The sequence below is a fragment of the Rhipicephalus microplus genome, chromosome 2, assembly GCF_043290135.1.
Source record: "Rhipicephalus microplus isolate Deutch F79 chromosome 2, USDA_Rmic, whole genome shotgun sequence".
In the NCBI taxonomy this organism is placed as follows: domain Eukaryota; kingdom Metazoa; phylum Arthropoda; class Arachnida; order Ixodida; family Ixodidae; genus Rhipicephalus; species Rhipicephalus microplus.
In genome coordinates, this window is record NC_134701.1 from 80,107,508 (window position 1) to 80,129,631 (window position 22,124).

The 22,124-nt window shown below is 45.6% G+C and overlaps 1 long non-coding RNA gene across 6 annotated transcripts in view; it reads right to left on the reverse strand.

Annotated features, from left to right (window-relative positions):
- Nucleotides 1–10,681: 10,681 nt before the first annotated feature.
- The window catches only part of LOC119170834 (uncharacterized), a 51,153-nt gene continuing 39,710 nt past the window's right edge, over nucleotides 10,682–22,124 (reverse strand). For 2 of the 6 annotated variants that reach the window (XR_012893712.1, XR_005109754.2), the window contains one exon: nucleotides 10,682–12,599. This is a non-coding gene — a long non-coding RNA (uncharacterized LOC119170834). Of the gene's footprint in view, nucleotides 13,770–15,859; nucleotides 21,317–22,124 lie in introns of all 6 variants that reach the window. The other 4 variants (XR_012893716.1, XR_012893715.1, XR_012893714.1 and 1 more) reach the window with 4 other exon arrangements.

Genomic DNA, 22,124 nt, shown 5'->3' on the forward strand with positions numbered 1-22,124 from the left:
AGTGCGCCAGGCATTGTGATCGCGTGTAATCGTTGTAAATATCTGTAAATATACGTTTTCTTGTAAGAATATTTACATTATAATTGGCCTAATAACTTCCCTTATACATTCCTTGGCATTATTGTCTGTTAGATGTCATTAATATTGTGCCAAAAAAACACGAAAAAATGAGCCCTTAAGTATACACTTCTTTCCCTTATATATATATATCTATCTATCTATCTATCTATATATATATATATATATATATGTATATAGGCAGGCATGGTGGCTGTAGCGTTGCAAGTAGTCAAATACATCCTCTGTGAGCAGTCACACGTGGTTTATTTCGATGTTTCAACCAGACTCTGGCTGAAACGTCGAAATAAACTACGTTGTCACTACTTACAGAGGATCTACTTGGCTATATATATATATATATATATATATATATATATATATATATATCTTTTGTGACACATGCTGATCACACGTGTTTTGTACTCACGTGTTCATGCCTGCCCATAAAAGCGACCACATACTCGTATTTCTGTTAATCCTGACGAAGGCCGTGCTACGGCCAAAACGTAGAGTAAAAAACTATCAAATATTCGTAAGTGTGCTCCTTTATTTCTTTATATATATATATACATATATATATATATATATGTGTGTGTGTGTGTGTGTGTGCGTGCGTGTGTGTGTTAACTGTGTACATATACAAGTTAAATTTCTCAAAACAAGATGCACCACTGCCTGTCTACACTTTTGACACTTACACTTAATAATAAAACTATGCTTATAATGCAAAACATCATAAGTTTGCTGGCCTGCAATGGCGTCACGCCAATAGAGTATTGGGAAAGCAGCACAATTTAAGCTGTCGATAGAAAATGAGAACTGGTTACAATGAATTTATGCAGATTAACAGACGGGCTATATATACAATTGGCACTTTTTAATATGTTTGTGTGTTATTTTTAACATGTAAAAGCCTTTCAGAAAGCAATAATTGTTATCTTCCGCAAAACTGGCATAATAAAACTGAGTCGTCACCGATATACATGTAACTACGTTACTTATCCTCGGGTTTCTCGTGAAACAATCAAGCACATGTAGGCTCATATGAGGAACACTGCTGTGTGTATCGTAGAGACTGCCGACAAAATGAGCATCTGATTTAATCGCGGTTTTGATACTTCTCCTCTCTTTGTAGTTTGCCAATAGCCACATATGGTGTAGCGCAGCCAAAGCGCTGCTTGCGTGAGAAGCTAGGGGAATCTGTGCAAACTTCAATTGATTTTTTTTTTTTTGTAAGTCGGCAGGCTCTTTAAACAGTGAATGTCTCGACGCGATTTCGGCAAGCCTGCATATTCACTCTGCGATGATGTTTATTGAAACAGAGAAGTCGCAATGAGGTCGCGACGGAAAATGGGTGTACAGCAAGTCTGGCAAAGGTGGCACAGGTTCTCGCGCAATCAGAGCGCGGGGTTTTTCGTTCTCTTCCGAAGGCACATATGCGTTAGTGCGTGTACTCCACTACAATACCTCCGGGGTGAAGAGTAGCCATCCTGGCGACTCAGGGAGTAGGCACAATGAGGGGGTCAAAGTTGGGCTTGAGACAGCCGACGTGTATGGTCAGGCGTCCTCGACGGCACAAATCTGGCAATTGTGTTAGGGGCTCGATGATGTAATTCACCGACGAGGTCGCGTCAGTGACACGGTATGGACTATGGTACCGGGCCAGAAGTTTAGAAGAAAGGCCAGGAACGTGCGGGGGCACCCAAAGCCACACAAGGGAGCCAGTACGAAATGCAGGCGCTATGTGATGAAAGTCGTCATGTTGGGTCTTTTGTAGACATTGAGCCTGACTTGTCATAGACCGAGCCAACTGACGGCTGTCTTCAGCATATCTGGCGACTTCCGAAAGCGGGGAGCAATCAGATGCATCAGGGCGGTACGGGAGTATAGTGTCGAGTGGATGGGAAGGTTCGCGGCCGTACAACAGAAAGAACGGAGAAAAACCGATAGTCTCTTGCGTAGCGGTGTTGTAAACGGAGGTAAGAAAAAATAATACAGCGTCCCAGTTAGTATGGTCGGAGGAGGTGTACATCCTCAGTATGTCGTCAAATGTGCGGTTGAACCGTTCAGTGAGACCATTCGTCTGTGTATGGTATGCGGTAGATTTCCGGTGGATGATGTTTTATTCAGCGAGAATAGCTTAGATGACCTCCGACAGGAACACTAGACCCCTATCGCTGAGCGATTCCCGTGGAGCACCATGGCGGAGAATGAAGCTGCGCCGAATGAAGAGTGCGACTTTGTGGGCGGTCGCTGCCAGTAGAGCTCCAGTCTCAGTGTAGCGTGTCAGATGATCGACGCCGACAATAATCCACCGGTTTCCAGAGCCAGAGAGGGGGCCATAGAGATTGATACCCACGCGGTCAAATGGGCGAGCCGGGCCTTGGAGCAGCTGTAACATGCCAGTAAGGTGCCATGAAGGTGTCTTGTTCTGTTGGCAAGTGGTGCAAGACTGAACGTATTTCTGCACAAATCGATACATTCCTCGCCAGTAATATCATTGGCGCAGCCTTTCGTAGGTTTTCAGGACACCTGCGTGAGCACTTAGGGGATCTGCATGGAAACTCATGCAGATGTCAGAGCGCATATGAGTCGGGACAGCAAGGAGCCACTTCCGACCACAAGGCATGTAGTTGCGGCGGTACAGAAGGTTGTCTCGCATGGAAAAATGGGCTGCTTGCTGGCGTAGTGCTCTCGTGGAAGGGACAGCGGGCGGATCGGTAAGGTAGTCGAGTAACAATGCAAGGTATGGGTCTTTACGCTGTTTCGAAAGCATGTCAGTGGTGTCGAGTGGTGACAAGGTGGTAAAAAGAGGTGACAGAGAAGCCACATCTGGTGTTAATGGCGATCGCGAAAGTGCATCGGCATCAGCATGCTTGCGACCGCAACGATATACGACACGAATGTCGTATTCCTGCAATCGAAGTGCCCAACGCCCCAGGCGTCCGGACGGGTCTTTCAAGGTGGACAGCCAACATAGAGCGTGGTGGTCTGTGACCACGTCGAAAGGACGGCCGTAAAGGTACGGGTGAAACTTCGTGAACGCCCAGATTATGGCCCAACACTCCTTTTCTGTCACGGAGTAATTCAATATAGCCTTCTTGAGAGCACGACTTGCATAGGCGACTTTGTATTTGGCTTGGGTGCCTTTCCATTGTGCCAAAACTGCACCAAGACCGATGCCACTTGCATCGGTGTGAATTTGTGTGGCAGCAGTGGGGTCGTAGCGACGAGAATAGGTGGTGCGGTCAGCGGGCGGCGCAGCTGGCGAAATGTGTCGTCACATGCAGGTGACCATGCAGATATACCTTTGCTGTTGGAAAGCAGACTTGTCAGAGGTGCGATGATGCATGCGAAGTTGTACACGAAGCGACCAAAGTAGGAGCAGAGGCTGACAAAACTTCTTAGGGCTTTCAGTGACGTGGGCAACGGGAAGTCAGCAACAGCTCGAAGCCTATCGGGATCCAGAAGAACACCGTCTCTTGTGATGACATGTCCCAAGATGGTTAGTTTTCGTGCTGCAAAGTGGCACTTCTTGGTGTTAAGTTGTAGGCCTGCAGACGAACAAGATGTGTCGGGAAATCAAATGAAAAGACTACAATGTCGTCCAGGTAACACAAGCAAGTTTTCCACTAGTGGGCACGCAAGATGGTATTGATCATACGCTCAAATGTGGCAGGCGCGTCGCAGAGCCCAAATGGCATGACTTGAACTCATATAGGCCATCCGGCGTTACAAAGGCAGTTTTAGGGCGATCACATTCAGCCATTGGCACCTGCCAATACCCAGAACGCAGATCCAAGGATGTAAAGTACTCGACGCCTTGTAAACAGTCAAGAGCATCGTCTATTCGTGGTAGCGGGTAGACATCTTTCTTCGTAATCTTGTTTAAGCGGCGATAGACCACGCAAAATTGAACGGTGCCGTCTTTTTTCTTTACCAGAACCACAGGTGATGACCAAGCGCTTTGAGAAGGCTGTATGACTCCACGTTTAAGGATGTTATCTACTTGCTCCGTAATGACGCGGTACTTGCTCCGTAATGACGCGGTGGAAACGCGGTAAGGACGCTGTCGCAGAGGCGAATGTGAGCCGGTGTCAATAGTATGAGTGATAGTCGTGGTGCGGCCCAAAGCAGGTTCTTGAAAGTCGAAAGAAGAGCGAAACTTGTTAAGGAGAGCAACAAGTTGGCGGCGATACGAAGAGGAAAGGTCTGCGTCAATAGCATTGTCGAAGGCTGACGAACTCGATGACTCAGACGCATGAGTGATTGCGGTGATGTGACATGGGGTTTCGTTGGGATAATATTATCAATATGATCGACAGGTTGTACATATCCTAACGTTTCACCACGGAGTAAGCCAATCGGGTAGTTGGAGTGATTGGTAACCAGCATTACATGTAAACCAGACGCAATTGTAAGAACAGCAAATGGGAGAACGATGCCCTTGCGTTCAGTAAAAACCGGAGATGGCGTAAACACCACCATGGCACCACACATGAAAGGCTAATAGGGACTGAAGCTTCCGGAGGCAAGGTGGTGTCGTCATCAGCGAGGAGTTCGCAGAGCAGAGGAGAACAGTCGAGCGGTAGAAATTCACATGTTGGCACAAGGGAAACTTCGGCACGGGAACAATAGATGATAGCTTCATGACGTGATAAGAAATCCCAACTCAGGATAAGGTCATGAGAGCAAGATGGTAGAACAAAAAATTGAACGACGTACAAACCATCTTGAATGACGACGCACGCCGTACACACAGCCGAGGGATGAATGCAATGCACGCTAGCCGTGGACAGCACCATGCCACAGAGAGATGTGGTCACTTTCTTTAGTTTCCGACAAAATTTTGCGTTCATCACAGAAACGGCAGTACCGGTATCAATTAACACTAATGTGGCGACTTCCTCAACATCGACATCAATAACATTTTGCGGCGAAAATGGAGGCCTTGAGAATTGCGCACAAGTTGCAGTTCTTGCCTCTGGAACTGCACTGATTAGTTTCCCTCCTCAGGAGGTGGTCGACGACGCACAGACGATGGCGATCAGCGATGAGGGGATGAGAAGCAAGCTGTTGATGGGCGGCGATCCGAGTCAGAATGCCTCTGTTCATATGCAGACGTGGTGGCCTGCTGCGGCATGTAGGTAGGAGTTCTGAAGTAGGTGTGCGCAGGTATGGGACGGCGGCGGCAGAAGCGTGCAATGTGGCCAGTGATGCCACACGCGAAGCAGATAGGACGGTTGTCTTGGGTACGCCACTCATTAGATGGACGGAAAAAGCGAGGTGGGGCCTGTAAACTGGAGGTGAGGCCGGAGGAGATGGAACCGATAAGGAGACTGGATGCGGTGGGGGCCAGGCGACCACAGCTGCGTAGCTGAGAGGTGAAGGTGGCGCAGGTGGTTCAAAGCCGGCAGTTGAGAGATCAGATGGTACCGAAGTGCATGGGTAAGGGACCGGAAGTGTAGGGAGGGCATCGCAGATTTCAGTGTGTATGGCCAGCTACAGTGTCGAAGGCAGGCTTGTGGTGGGCGCGCCGCTATGCGGCAGCAGGGAGAGCTGTCGGGTGACTCCCTCCCTGATGAAGTCTTTAATCTGGTTCGACAGAGTTCCTTAGCGAACGTTGCCATTTGCGAGTGCGACGGCCGTGATCGAATCTGGTGATGGGACACTGTCGGGCGATGGAACGCTGACGACGCAATTCATCGAAGCTCTGTCACAGGCTTACGAGGACTGCTACCGTGGTCGGGCTTTTCGCCAGCAACATCTGGAATGCGCCATCCTCGATGCCCTTGAGAATCTGTCGAATTTTCTCTTCTTCAGACATACATGGGTTAACACGCCTGCAGAGGTCGAGCACATCCTCAATGTAACTAGTAAAGGTCTCGCCAGGTTGCTGGGCTCGGTGGCATATACGCTGGTCAGCGCGGAGTTTGCCCACCTCTGGTCAGCCGAACACTTCAGTCACGAGGATCTTAAAGGTGGACCAGCTGGTGATGGCGGTTTCGCGGTTGGTAAACCATAGCTTAGCGACGTCAGCCAAGTAAAAGATAACATAGGCGAACTTAGAGTCGTCGTCCCACTTGTTGCTGGCACTTACGCATTCGTACAAGGAGAGCCAGTCTCCGACGTCTTGCTCACTACTGCCGCTGAAGATTGGTGGGTCTCGCTGACGGGTAGCGCTGAGGCAGGTCGACGGGGCAGCCGATGGTGCTGGTTGTGCTGGGATGGGCTGGTTGGCAACTGCGTCAGTCATGTTGTACGGTGGTTTTTGGGCCAACTTGCGAGAGCAGAGCTCCAGGTCTGCTTAGGGATCTCAGCAGCCTCCACCAAATGCGATGATGTTCATTCAAACAGAGAACTCGCAACGTGGTCGCGACGGAAAATGGGCGTACGGCAAGTCTGGCAAAGACGGCACAGGTTCTCGCGCAATCAGAGCACGGGGTTTTTCGTTCTCTTCCGAAGGGGCATACGCGTTATTGCGTATGCTCCACTACAACTCGTGCACTGTGGTGCTTAGCGGATCTGCATACACTGATAAAGGCTGAGAAATGCATTAAACGCACTAAAAACGAGCAATTACATGGTTTTGCAGGCTACGGCACGCACGCTCCCAATGCAGACGCTCCTGAGATCTTCAGTACCATGGAAGTACAGTGCCGCCGCTACTGTCGCCCGCCGAAGAATCAGCCAATACGCGGCGCAGCCGCCTCGTTCATTCCACAGCCCCCTTCTAGTACACTGTAAAATTGCTACATTCCGCAGTATATTGAGACGAGCACCCTTGGAGCTTAGTGGTGCGAACACTGACACATATTATGTACAATTGTCCTTGATTTCCTTGTGAGGTGAACAGAATACCACATTGGTCATGGGAAATGTATCTCTCCGAGAAGGCCTTGAAGAGCCTAGTGGTTGACTTTGAGCTGGCCCAGTAAGCAGGTTGTCGGTGAAGCCCTAAGAGCCCCACCAACCTTAGCCCAGAAGAACACTTCAACTATATAAATGTTCAATAAGAAAAAAAGAACCAGCAAAAAACCACACAGGACGAGTGCTACAACTGAATGTTTAGTAAAGAATTGCACGTACCCCCACACATGAAACAACAGCGCATGCATAAAAAAGACCATCTGAGCCATGTCAAACTTTGGCACCTAACCGTGCATATTATGAAATGTGTGAATGAATGTAAAATTTAACGCGTGGAACACTAGCTACCTAGAAACACAAACTCTTTCTCTGTGATGAAGACTGCGGGTTCGCTCACATGTGACAATTTGCCCCGCCTCCCGATTTCGAAGGCCTTGATAATTTGTTGTTCCTGCAGCTGGGACTACACGTGTCAGTTTCACCTGACAGTAGATTCGCTATGACGCTTGGGCGACCATCTATGAGGACATCCAAAACAATGGTAGTAAGAGCATCAATACATATGTCAAAGAGCCTCCGCACTGTGTTGTTCGATAATGGCACGAGTAGCTGGGACTCTGTGGGAAAAGTGTGAAGTATGGCAACAGAGTGGTAGGAATGCCTTCCAGCATTTTGCAGCAGGCAAAATCTGCTTTTGAAGCAGCTACCTCTGTGTTTGGAGTGCGCACAGACTTTCCATGACGCACACAGAGGAAGAAAACTTAGCTTTAATTTAGTTTACTGTTCCCTCAGTTTGCATAATCATTTATACAGAAGCAGCAAGCCCACAAAATAAGCACGAAAATAAACAAAGAAGGATTATGTAGAGAGGCAGAAACATAAAATAGTGAAGAATTTTTTAAATAAATATACTTTTCAGCTTAGTCGGTGCTATGTAAATCTTGTCTACATTAAAGGGCATCGCACCAAGCTAGCTGTAGCATGGTCCATACCATTGTGCACACACATGCACCTACAGAACACTTGTTACAGTAAAACCTTGCTAATATGCACATACATGCTGAGAACCTGCAGGGAATGCTGCTAACTACACACTAAACGTAGTATGCATTGACCATCAAATACATCAACATGCAGAGGTTTCCTCTTCAGAGTAGATGGTTTATCGCAGCGCCCCCCCTCTTTAATATGTCAACTTATGGGGCTGGCTATGCACCCTCCATGCCCTCTCCCCCTCATGCACACTCCTGTGACCAAGTACCAATTTATATCTTTTTACGTACACCACCAATAAAGAAGCAATAAATTAGTGCCACAGCAAATATTGCCTAAAGTGCTCACCATGAAGCTATTTCTTTTTTGCTAATGTTCAGAAATGGCTCGAATTCTCACATGATCGTCCGATGCGTATTCCGGATTCCGCAGACAACGCAGCGACTGACATAGCAACGATACAGACATTACCGGCTGTCCGTTATAAATGTGTGCCGCGATCTGCTACTTAACGAAAACTGACACAGTTTTTACTGACACAGTCTACTCACTGGTTGCGTGTGCAGTGCTTCATTTGCTTGGCGCACACACAGTGCCGAGCCGATTGCACTCACTCCGCTTGAGACCGTGCACAGACCCCGCAAGAAGCCTATTGTGTTAAAGCGACGACGCAAGCTTTCTGCAAGCGATGCTCTAGCTGTCCTGGCATCGGACGGAGGTGCATTTGGGCTGTTGCCTCATGAAAGCGTGTACGTGCTACGCTTGCTGTCTTGGCACCCATGATCCACAACACTCAACTACGTAACAACAAGCTGCATCTTCGTTTCTGCAAAGTAGTGCACACTAAACACGATCCCACACAACAATTGAGGCAGCAGTGGTCAGCACCTCAGCGCTCTAAGGTGGTCGCCAGCCATTAAAAGTGTGCACTAGGCCTAAAGCGGCGCTGCGCCACACTGCCACTAACGTCGCTTTTTGTCGGATATGTCATACTGGCACGCTTTTCTATAGTCGCCACATCGCCTTTGTTCTTTGCCAATGGTTAACAGAAAAGGTACTGCCTCAATCAAGGAGAAGTCGGAATAATTGCATGAACTACCGATTATGTGCTTTTGCAGCAGCGCAAGTGTGCAAAATGCGACCTTCACGTAATATCCGCTCATGACATACGTGCAGTGAACATTACTTTCGGTTCTAAAACCAGCTTGTGGCACATCAACGGAGCAAATGAGACAAAAAAGACCCTTGTGGAACAGTATGATGCAGTAATGTCCAGTTGGCGCCAGTTGGTACAGGTTTTCCACCACTGCCAACAAGGACTGAAGTGACAGCGCAGGAACCACAGGGATAGAAAGAAAGCTAAAGGATTGCATCTGAATAACTGTCATGTCCCTTCAAAGTTCCCACATTTGCATGAGTTGACATGCCACAAAAGGTACACGCACAATATGCACTCTGTTGTTATTTTTTGGGTAAATACCATTCTTCATAACTCTGTAACAATCACTCCACTTTTGCTTCAATTCTCACAACAGCTGCACATCCAAGCATTATATATTTGTGCACTATTTTACCAATTAATGTCTCATAACACTGTCGTGACATAACTCCTGTGCAAAAACAAAAAAAACAAGACAGACACTCATAGAATGCAATTACATTGATGTGAATTCACATATATCTCAAGCTAATAAGCAGTCAATATCAAAATGCAATTCTAGAGATGAATATTCTCATTCTGTGAAGGCTTACTTGATCCTGATCAGCCCTTCAAAGCACAGTTTCCTACAATACTTAATAGAGGAAAATCTGGCACTGCAATCGTTTAGTCTCCATGAGAATGATGTGTGGTACAAAAACTTGCCTAGTTTTCGTGCCAGCGGCTTCAGGAGCACTTGTCGCTTCGTTTATTGTAGTGCTTTGGAATTTCTTTCGGATAAAAGAACAAATCGTTGTGAACTTCACAAGCATATTTGAGTTGGTGAGCCTGAAAAGGTTAAGGTGAGGTGTAACCTCAGCGTTGAATTTAGTCGTGCAACAGAGTGAATGCAAGCCACAAGGAGCCAAGCAGAGCCAAAAAACAAAGCTTAGACAAATCTTTGTACTACTACCGATCATTGCCATGCTGGCTAAAGTGTCATGCGTTGTAGCTTCCGTTACAATGGGGCAAGTGTTCCCTGTGTGTGCTTATGGGAAACTATGCTGCAATCTACGGGATGTCAAGAATGAAACTTTCAATAGACAGGCAACAAGTCTGTCACAAGCTAGGTTGAATGAACTCAAATGAGTGTTGTGAAAGCACTGTTAAAACTGGGCATCCTAAGGTGCAATGAGGAGTGCAATTCTTATTGAGATTTTGATTTCGTTCTGTCCTCGTCAGAATGTTGTGCAAGTGTGACCAAACTACTGTGTTGTTTCATAAAAAAGACAAATCTTAAATGAACAACAGATGACAGCTCAGTGTTCTGATGTGTTTCTAATAAATATACCATGAGAAATATTATACAAGACGATGGGAGGCACCAACTGCATTTCAATATTAACTTCAATGAATGCTCAAAGAGTATGCGTCCATTTCACACTTAAACTGGTGCCTTAATTTGCACAGCTGAGACGTCCTCGCTACGCCACCGATCGCCAAAGAAAGGGAAGACCACTCAACCCCTTTTCTATCCGGTTGCCTCTTGGCTACGTGTCTCAATTACTTTCCACCTACAGGGATTCGTGCTGGGGCCGGGAAATAAGAGACGCTACAATCTTTTCTTCATTTGGGACGCATTTATTTCAATAGCAAGTGCAAATGGCGTACACGCATACTGCCCGTGTACGACATCTCTGTTACACGAAATTGTAACACATCAGTAAATACTCACGACACGCGACACAGGATACTTAAGCAAAGTAACGGTGACAACACAAGGGTGCCTCAATACAGAGTAAACACACGATGACACAAATGATAAAGTCAATAATTAATAAAACCACGCAATGTCTCAATATGCCGCATCCCTTCCCGCAAAGCTCGTCTAAGTAAGGGAGGTGAAGTTCGTCTCGCGGAATGTCCCTGTAGTCGGGGCCTCGGAGTTGGCTGCCCGAGTAGGGGCCCAAGGTTGGTTCTTGCCATCGATGTCCAATTTGTCACTTTAGTCGTCGCAGCGTACTTCCTTTTGGCCCTGGGAACGACTCTTCGCATCCCCCCTTCCTTGACTCGTGACCGCTTTTCTAGGGTTCCGACGTGGGTTTAAGAAATGAACATAAACATCTTGAAAGGGCTGGGGTTCAGTCCGCGTTTGCAGGGACGTCACACAGCCATCAGCTTGCAGTCCTTTGAAAACATCGACTCCTTCCTGTAAGCTAACACACAAGAAAACACTGAAGTCTTTCTTTGACTCTAGACAAAGAGGTCTTTCAACAACAAGCATACTAGCAATTTGAAAAAATAATATGCAACAACCTTTCTCAAGCTCATTACAACGTTTCTTAATACAAAGAAAAGTTCATATATGCAGAAATCTTAAGAAATTGAAAACGACCCATATGTAGCACCCAAGCCAAAAGGAATTCCACACAAGTTTCTCATCAAAGGCCTGCATGAGCTTTTATTGAGTCCTCATCAAGTTTTATCAAAGGAATCAGAGAGATGTACGAGGCCTTTGCTATCTGCCAGAGAGCCAAGCGATGTGTGTGCATTCTGTCACTTGATCTGTTAGACAAGAAAATCCACCATCTGACGTTGCACACATAATTAGAATTGTAACCTAATTTTTTTAAATGCTTTCCTGTATCTCCATATGCTTCGTTTCTTCAATAAAATGTTCACTTGAGAGTCGGTGCCTGTCCTAGTGTCCTGATCCAGGAGTGAAATAAATTCTTTGGCAATTGAGATGCTTTCTTTCTGAGAAATCCGTATGGCCTTGACGCTACACGCTACAAAGAGGTGGTTGTCAGTTCCCCTTTCTTGCTCTTTCCACCTCTTTGTGAGATTCCACAGAACCAAATTGCAGTATGCCACAGTTATCGGCCTACAAAACATTTGAAGTTGACTATGTAGAGGAGTGCCAGCTAAACATCATGAACCTAACTTTTTTGGAGAGCATATGCTCGTAGCACACATTCTGTTTAAATGATCGATCAAGAACTCTGCAAAGGAGGCAATAAAGAAGGATATCTAACATAGTCACAGCATTTCATTGCATGCATCTTGATGCCCTGGCAACAGTACTGAGGCAGTGCAAAAACTACTCCATTCGTGTTTTTTGCAGCCCTACGAAGCTTGGCAATGCTACAGAGCTCCCGAAAATCAGTAAATCGTTCTCTTACAACAACAAAAGAAAGGATCCAACAGGAGAACTCCTGAAATGGTCAATGACATTCATGCCGCCGTTGGTGGTGTCTCTTGAGGATGTCTTTGCGTCGGAACTTCTGAAGGCATAAAGGGCACTGAAATGGCCGTTCGGATGTGTGAGTGACCAGGTGATTCTTCAACAAGACAAACTGTGAGAAGCTCCGCGGGCACAGGTGGCATTCATAAGGCCGTTCACCAGTGTGAACCATTATGTGTGTCTTCAGCCTACCGGTATGATAAGTTTTATAGTCACACATGTTACATTGGTGGCAGGCCCGCGGACGTGGCTTCTTCACACAATCTGTAGTAGCTGGACTGCTGGCCATCGTTGCTGCACAAAGAAAACAAGATAGGTGACTATGAAACAAAGAACGGTAGGTGAACCTTCAACACTTGCTCGATATATGGTCATTGAAGAAGCTGATCCGAAATTAGAAAACTGAGATTGACATTTCTTAATGTCCAACTGCATGTGGTCGTTAAGATAGCTTCGAACTAGCTACAACCTAAATAGATCAAATTGATGAGCAAAACAGAATAAGATGAAATTAGGTTGTTCATAGAGAAAACCACAAAAAGGATCTGGTGCAAAGATGCAAGGTAATTAGAATAAACACCCATTTACAAAAAAGTAATATCACAAATTCAGCAAAAGATAGGCAGCAGGGGTTCACGATATAATGTTCCCCCATATAAAAGTGGCATCAGAGTATTCTTGATATTTGGTAACCTAGAGAGAAAAAAAAAAGGGGAACGAAAATATTGCCAACTGTCAAAACTATCAGGCATAAAAAGATTACAACAATATGAAATGAAGCCTTGTGCGTGGTTCAGGCTTCTTATCAAAATAAACCAACCCGAAAAAAATGTCAAATTTCTTCAAGGAAGAAAGAAGAAAGGTGTCACACTCGAATATTTGCCGTAACAACAAATTATGAGCTCCACTTTTGATTCAAACACGTTCCTGGGCACTTAGAAAATATGCAATATGGCAATGAAGTTGGGACGTTTGTTATACCACCATGATACTCATTATTAGTGTCACATACATGTACTGGCCAACTTGAAATTATCACAACTCTACTGAATATGCATGAAAGTGTTAGTCAATCAGGTGAACTGTTATTTGTATTTAATGATGCACAAAAGTCTCACTGCCTTAAGCTATTGAAAACAAGGTTTGTAAAATCAAATGACATGGACAGTTCTCAAAGGGCCTAATTAACGTATTATTGAAAAAAGAAGTCATGCAGTGACTCCAGCATTGACGAAACTATAGCTGAATTGATGTAAAAATAAGAAAACAAAGTGATGAATCACAGCACTTGCATCACAATGCAATGATGAAAATTTGTCATAGCAACCACATTCAATCAAAATAATAAATGAACATCATTCAGGCTTTATTGAAGCATTCAATAAAAGCAAATGAAATCAATTTTTCAACGAAATTGTTGGTGGTCCATCAGGTCCAAAGCTGCACCATACAGCTTGAAAGTGCCTGAAATGAATATGATTTGATACATCATTAGAACAAACATTCAAATAAATAATCAGAAGAAATTAGCATCCTAAAAAAAATTGAACTGATCTAGTTAACCAAAACACCGGTACACTAGTGATTTCATGTCAAATGCTGTACTTTCAAGACAGTGAAAAAACTGAAGATATGAAAAAATGTATGGTGCTTTGGAATGCACAGCAACAACTTAGAGCTAAGTGATCTATTTGTAATAATATAATGTAATGTAATAATACAATAGCTGCTAACATAATGCATGGTTAAATGATGTCCCAAGTGTTTCATTCCTATTAAAACTCAGCCACTGGAGTCATAATTTGAAATGGCAAAGAAATTAATTAAGACGGACACCTATTAATAAATTCCTCAGTGACAAAGACGTAAGGGCAATTTAAGAGCCAAAGCGGCACTGATCTGCCTTTTCGATTTACTCTGTGTGCACATCTGCGATTGCAACAATGCCAGGTTATTTAAATGCGCTTGCTGTTACCCAAAATATATATTTAACACAATCGTTCACTTTCTAGTTACTTGCAACTGTATATAGAAATTTTTTACATATCTTTACACATGTAAGCATGCCCTAAAAATTGCTATAACAAAATCTATGCCACTCTGAATAGCGTAAAGCGTGGCAACAGAAATAGAAATTCCTACTTCTTCAGTGGTGATGCTGAAATGGCAAGGAGATGCCTGCATTGAAGGAACACTGGAGAGAAAAACTACTTTTCCCATCTTTGTAAATCACCCTTTGACAATAACGAAGTCACAACAATAGCATTGAAAATATGCTTGGTAAAGGAGGAAATCTGGAAACGTAATGCCAAAATTACAATGCTACCTTGAAATTTCCACACTAGCTCGCTGCAACCTTGTACATTTGGGCGGCACTTACTATAGGCCTATGCAGTCCTTAATCAGAGAAAACTAAGTAAATTGAACTATGAGAGGGCCAGAAGGAAATGCATGGAGTTTCAGCATATTTTTTAGCGGACAAGGCAGGAAGATAAAGAAACACTTCGAAATCAGCGAGGCCAAGCTTGCATCCACATGTCAAGATTTTGCATGTAATTTAAAAATGAAACTTTGACCTTTATTATCTGTTTTATTATAGTTATTAAAGCTATTATGCCAAGATTATTGATAATAAAGCTTCCATAAAATAATTTTTCAGTCTAAATTCATTCGTCACTTTACTTTCTCCATGCTTTAAGGGGCACCAAAGACAACTAAGGAAAGATAAGAATAAAAAGAATTTGAGAAATACCTAATAAAATCAGACACTTTTCAGAGGTTTATCTCAATTGAAGCAGTACCCTGAATAATGAATGATGCTTGCAATACATAGATATTAAAACGCAGCCAGCACCACTCCCATCAAGCCCCTAAACAATAGAATCTCTGCAAAGTGAATATGCTAGAGCCCAGAATTAACACACACATGTGCACAACACAAAAGGTAGCATGAAGTAATGTCACATAATCAAAAAGGAAGAAAGTAAACACTCGGGGTTCATGACGATGCCCTTCATATAACAGTAATTGTCCCCGAAGATTTGGTGAATGCCCTCGGAAAGAAAGGAACAAATGGTTACCAATGAGCAAAATTTCTTGGCTTAGCAATATCCCTTCTACATGAAGTACACTTTTGTAGTGCATCTGAATTTCGTACTAGCGAAGTTATGAACAGAACATTTTGTTGATTGTTTTTTCTGCTTTATAAGCCAATTAATACAAATATTGCTTGTCTTTCACCTTCGCCTAAAGATGTGTGTCACGAAGTCACCGGGCGCACTTTGTTTGAGTCAGCGGGATCGACACATAAAGCGGGGCACAGTGTGTGTGGCACAAAAACACAACCTTCGTTGCACACCTACACACAGATATAAATGATTACACGAAGAAAAATGAAGCCAAAAATAAATAGCTATGTCCCCAGAGCGAAATAACGTACCACTCCTGTTACAGCCAAGTTCCACTGGCGTCCATATCATCCCACTCAGTAACTAACGTCTCTAAGGTCTCGGCCTCCTACGACGAATATCAATCACGCCGACACCCGCGCTTACCACGTGCGTCCAGACTTGTTCCTGCTGATGTGGAAAGGCCTGCCCCAAATGCTCCCAAGTGTGAGGACGTCGTTCTTATGCGGTGGTTGGACTAGTGCCGGGAGGCACTCTGGACACGTTCCAAGCCCCTCTGGCCCATGCGCCGTTGACGTCGCTACAGTGTACTAGAAGAGGGCAGTGGGCTTACTCCCCGGCGGACGGTATGCGGTGGGGTGGCTCCACAAACGTCGCCAGTGTGTGTTTCTCTCTTCGCCCAGGCGGCGGCGCTGGCATCGCCATCAATAGAACTTTGGGGGAGCGTGGCGGCTGAAAGTGCTGGCCAGCTCTTGCGCAGCAGCAGTTGTCGAGCGACGTGCTATTGCTGTGGCCATTGTAGCGCCGAGTTTTTGCTGTCGGCTGTGAGCCGTACGCACCACTCAAGAAATCGGTATGTTCTTTAGTGCCTAAGCCATGCCGCGATATCGGCAAAACCACTGCTACGCGCCTGGGTGCCAAACAGGCTATGTGTTCGTGAAGGGTGGGCCGAAGCTGTCGTTGTTTGGTGTCCCGAAGGATGAGAACAGGCGTAAACAATGGGAGAAGAACCTGCGCAGAGCGGACAAGCCCCTGGAAGACACCAGCGCAGTGTGCAAGCTCCACTTCGAGCCGCGTTATGTGCTCAGAGACTATGTGCATATTATTGAGGGAAAAGAAGTGCGGATACCTCGTGGGAGACCCATTCTCCGCGCTGATGCTGTGCCGACGCTTCTACCAAATCTGCCAGCTTACCTTAGTAAAAAGCCGACACAAGAGAGGACCGCTCGTAAGAGGAAACGATCGGAATCTTCAGACGGGCAATTAAAGCCCGCATTCTGTCCTTCCGACAATGCGGTGTCTGGGCCGCTTGCACACACCGACGACGCTGTTGATGCAGGCTGTGAAGAATGTCCACAAGCGTCTACATCTCCACCATCTGCCAATGTGAATCAGTTTTACTTCAACCTAGAAGTGCCTTCACCATACTGGAGTAAGCACAGTTTCCCTGGCCATGCCGGTGTTGTATACTGCACGGCCGCGTTGACCACTAATGCCGAAGTGCTCTCCGAGAAGGTGGTAATGTTTTCAGAGTCGCAATGTGCCGCATACTGCAAAGTGCTTGCTAGAGGCGTTTTGATAAAGGAAGGGCCGGTGCATACAAAAACGGAGGCCGAGGACGAGTTGCGAAAGACTGACCGGATGCAGCTATGTGCGGGTGCAATGAGGCTCGAGGACTATGATGAAGCTCTCTTCACAACTAAGCTTAGGGACCACGTGTTGACTCGCCAAGGACTGTACTTCAGCAGGAAGTGCCTAGGCCAGGTGCCTAAAGAAGGTAATTATCACTCTTTATTTTTGAACAATGACACATCACGCTGTTAGCGTAGAAGAGGCTGTGCATTACCATGCTTTCGTGTCTTTTTCAGGAACGCCATGCGTCTCCTGTCGGTACCTAAGGCGAGCTTTGTTGACACGCCGAAGCCGAGTGCAGCGTAGGAACACAAATGCACGCCTCAACATTGCCCAGAAACTTAAAACAGCAGTAAGAAGAAATAAGCGCCTTTCCACCCGTCTCTCTGATACAAGGGAGAGCCTTGCGAAACTGCAACAGCAAGCTGCAGCAAAAAATGCAGATGTTCTCCAGGAACAGATTGGGAGCCTACCTACCCATCAGCAAGAAGCTGTTAAACACTGCTTTGCAGCAGCTAAAGTGAAACCTAATGGTCTTCGATACAGCAAGAGCTGGCTTCTCGACTGCATCATAATGAAGATGAAGGGTCCCCGCTTGTACGAACACTTGCGTAAAAACAAAATTCTTGCCCTGCCAAGCAAATCAACCCTGAAACGTTATGTATCTGTTTACCGTACACTTTTTGGCTTCAATGAGAAAATCCTGAAGAAATTGAATAGTAAAACAGCGGAGCTCGACGTCAGCAAGAGGCACGGGGGATTGCTCATCGATGAGCTGAAACTTTCTGAGAGCTTGTCTGTTAGGAGCAGTGGTACAATTGAAGGCTTTGTAGACTTGGGCCCATTTACCACACAAAAGGACAAGAGCACTCCATCTGACCATGGTATGGTGGTACTTTTTGTTCCATTCCAAGGAAAATGGAGTCCGGTCATAGGGTGCTTCGCTACGAATGGCAACATGAAAGCAGATATTCTCGCCAAGGTTGTTGTAGAGGCCACAATACTAGCAGAAAAAAGTGGGCTCTTTGTCGATTTCATAACAACTGATGGGGCAAGCTGGAATCGAAAGATGTGGAGGATGATGGGACTACATGCAACTGCTAGTTCGATTAAGTGCAAGGTCCACCACCCTTCTGACCCAAAGCGGCATTTGTTCTTCAACTCAGACTTCCCTCATCTAATCAAATGCCTCTGGAACTCCCTGTTGAAGAGCGGCTTCAACACCCCAGCTGGCCATGTAAGTTTCTGCATGTGTAACATGTATCGCCTCTTTTAATAACTGCATATTTTGCCTAGTTTTTCAGTGTCGAGCTATTCGTTTAACAGTACAATGCAATATGATTTGTTCATTCCTCTCGAAAATTCGTTTTGCAGTAGGGACCATTTGCCTAAAGGGCAGTTACTTTTCCTGTTGCTTGTCGATCATTGGAGGGTTTACATTGTGCGTGGGGCTTCATTTATTTGGGGAAAATTAACCTGGAGGGTATCAACGAACATTTTGCAGAGGCTCATTTACATTTTTGCTGCAACTAGTGCGCATCGCAACAAATGTCTGGTTTTGTCTTGGAATCATATTCCAGGTCAGCATTCGGCCGGTGAGGGAAGCCTACAAGATTGATGCCAATAATGTGACCCTCAAGGCTATGCCCGGAATCACCGAGTGCCATTTCAATCCAAATGGCTTTGAAAAAATGAGAGTGAGCATCGCGTTTCAATTGTTCGGTGCGAGAGTCCTCCAGGCTTTCCACCTCTACAGGAATGAGCTGGACAAGATATTTGGAACCATCAATGCCACCCAGGAATTATTCTCCAGGTAACTGTACCGCTATTTAATTCAATTCACTTCGTTATTTTAGACATAAATACACAATGTGAATTATGTCCTCGAGCTTAGGCAAAAGATGACCCGTATGTCTCCTGACGAGGCCTTCACCCCAGACAACACCGTGCCCCAGACTAACCAATCTCCCTGCCAGCCAGCTTATAGAATGTTTTTAGTAAACATTCCTTAAAGTGAAAATGAAGGAGTTTGCAGTTTTTTGCCCGACTGCATGACGGTGGCTGTAATCCGAGAGGCCATGTCAACAAGAATTCAAGCAATATTGTTTTATTCTATTTTTTCAGCAAGGTGAGCCAGTTGATATCAGTGATGACATCACGGTATGCTGCTGAAGCTCTCCGGCCAGGCTCCTTGAAAGAAGAAACCCTGAAGGACTTCCTGTCGTACCTTGATCAGTGGGAAAGGCATGCCAAAGGAACTGGTGGATTTTTAAGTGACTCCACAGCAGCCGGCTTGCGTGTCACCATTTCAAGCACTTTCGAGTTGCTTGCCTACTTAACATCCAAGGTTGGATACAAGTACCTAATGAGATCAAGGACCAGCCAGGACCCACTCGAGAATTTCTTCGGAATTGTAAGACAAGCTTCTGGCAATAACGATCACCCGACTCCAACACAGTTCCTAATCACTGTGAATTGCCTCTCATTTTATGGTCTGGTTAGGTCTGTTAGCAATGGAAACTGCGAGGAGGGTACCCTGGCCTCCTTGCTGGAAGTTGACTCGCTCGAATCATCAACTGATAGAGAGGAGTGCAGTCAAACTGCTGCTGCCACTGCAGCTGAAGAGAAAACAAAAAAAATCATGGTACACCAGCATAATGCTGGCCCGCAGGCTTCAAGTGACCATAACCAGCACGTGGTCAGAAGCGACTCCAGGCTCATTTACCATATTTCGGGCTATGTTGCACGAAAATGCATTGTCAATGCTAAAACAAAATGCCAAGATTGCGTCAAGCTGCTCACCGTGACCTCACCTGGTGAAAGTTTTCAGCTTGCTCGGCTAACAAACTATTGTGACCGAGGATACCGAGGAGGCCTCCTCCATCCCTCTAGTCAGCTGTACGGCTTTGTGAAAAAGCTCGAAGATATCTTCACAGATTGTTTCTGCCAGAGCGAGCTGCACTCTGACAGCATTATGGACATGCTGGCAGTTGTTCAGCACAGACTTTCCATCGAAATTGGTTGCAGTGTGCATGCAGCTACTCTCACAGCGAAAGTAATTAGTTTTTATGTTGTCACACGTCTTCATTTTTATGTGAAAGGACTGAACAGTGACAAAGGAGGAAAGCGGCAGAGGGCCAAGCAGCTGAAGCTGAGCCGTTGCACATGAAGTGAATAAAGTGTGTAAATCAGTGGTTGAATATTGTGCTTCAGTTTTGAAAATAAGAGCTTCATGTCCGGAACAGAAGCTTGTACATAGGCCTAACAGATGTGTAACTGCGTAATTATAGTTATTAAAAACCCCGAGAAAACTACTGTGCCATGTGCAACAACCGAATTAGAACAAAAGATATTTCAGCTACAATTTCATTTCATCATAGCAAAGGCACAAACTCAGCCAGCACGCCTGCATGTTAAAGCTCGGCTAGAAAGCGAGCGAGGTGTTATATCGGGGAAAATACGATGTGGCCTGCACAAATGTAGTGCTTGTCAAAATGTGCAAAGAACTCAAGCTCCCCCGCCCCCAAGAAAAAAAAAAAGCATTAACTGCGTCACACTAGAAAGGAGCAAGCATATCTGCATAAGCTGCCATCGGACTGACTTTCGGCAAATTTATCGCAAAAAAAAAGGAAATAATGGCGAACCGAGAGCAACATACGCTCTCAGTACAGTCAAAGGGAAGTTAATACAAGCAAGTTTATTATAAATATCGAAGAAACGCGCGTCGCAACTCGTACGAGCGGCCAGCGGCGAGCAGCTTCTGCAGGCGAAGCTTCCATCGAAGATGCCTGTGGCGCCACCTCTCCTATGCGACACCAACTGCGTCAGAGGAGCGGCGGAGTAAGCCCACTGCCCTCTTCTAGTACACTGTAACGTCGCCAACAAGTGTCTGCGAACCCGGGCCCGTTGAAGGTCGGTAGCGTGACGCCGACCTGTCCTGGCAACTCGCTGCACCGCCCGCTAGCTGGACGACAGGAGCGCAAAGACGGTGGCTCATTGAGGAGGCAACTCAGGTAGATCTCGACGCACAGCAGCGCTGAGACAGGACCCAGGCTGCTTCAATCACCCGCCGTCTTCTTCTCCGCTGTGCCAACGTTTTTTTCGTGCGCGCACTCCTCCAATATGGTGTCCCCTCGTGCACTTCGTCCTTCTCCTCCAAGCTTTTCTCTTTTGGCCTCTCGCCCATTCATTCTCTTTTCTTGCTCTTCTTTCTTCACTTCCCTCGTCATCCCTGACAATGTGGCATGTATGCTGGAAAGAATGCCTCCATTTTATCCCAGTACGATGCCAACTATGCAATACACTACGGCAAATCTAAATTGCAACGAGTAGCATCAAGACATTTACCGCTACTTACTGCCGCAACTCTAAAAATTAGTTGTGCCGTCATTAAGAAACTGAAATTCCGAATGGCCGCTGTTGAGATGCTTCAGAGCTTCTGATCCTGGTCATCATTTTCTGGGCATCACAGCCAGGGAGTGACCCAATGCTCCACCCCCTGGCTATGCCAATGCCCCTCTTCCCACGCCCGTGCACACACCTATGCTTGGGGGTGTCCGATGCCATGAGTTTGTGTTGAACTCCAATGACATGGTCAAAGCGAGATGTTCTGTTACTTTTGGAGTAAGTGTGTTCCAATGGCAGAGTGAGGGCAGAAGTCAAGAGTTTCAATGATGAAGTCAGAGTGGATTCAGTGCGGGAGTCACTACATGGAACATGAGAAGCTGCTCCATAAAAATCAACAGTAGACCAAAACTCAGCGTGACGTACTTCCTTTACCACATTTTCCTGCTTGAGACTGCACCGCCAGTAGTCGCCTGTTTTGGTAATAATTATGGACAACATAGATGATAGAGTCAACAAATTGTGTGGTATTGTTTACGCTTTTTTGAAATGAGAGCGCACTACTTAGACGCGAACAGAAAGACAGGGACAAGCACTTCTCCCTTTTTTTCTGTCCGCGACTAAGTAGTGCGCTCTCATTTCAAAACAGTCATGTATCACCAACTCGCCCAATCAACCACATTGACAAATTGTTTATGCTGCTCAATAGCGACAG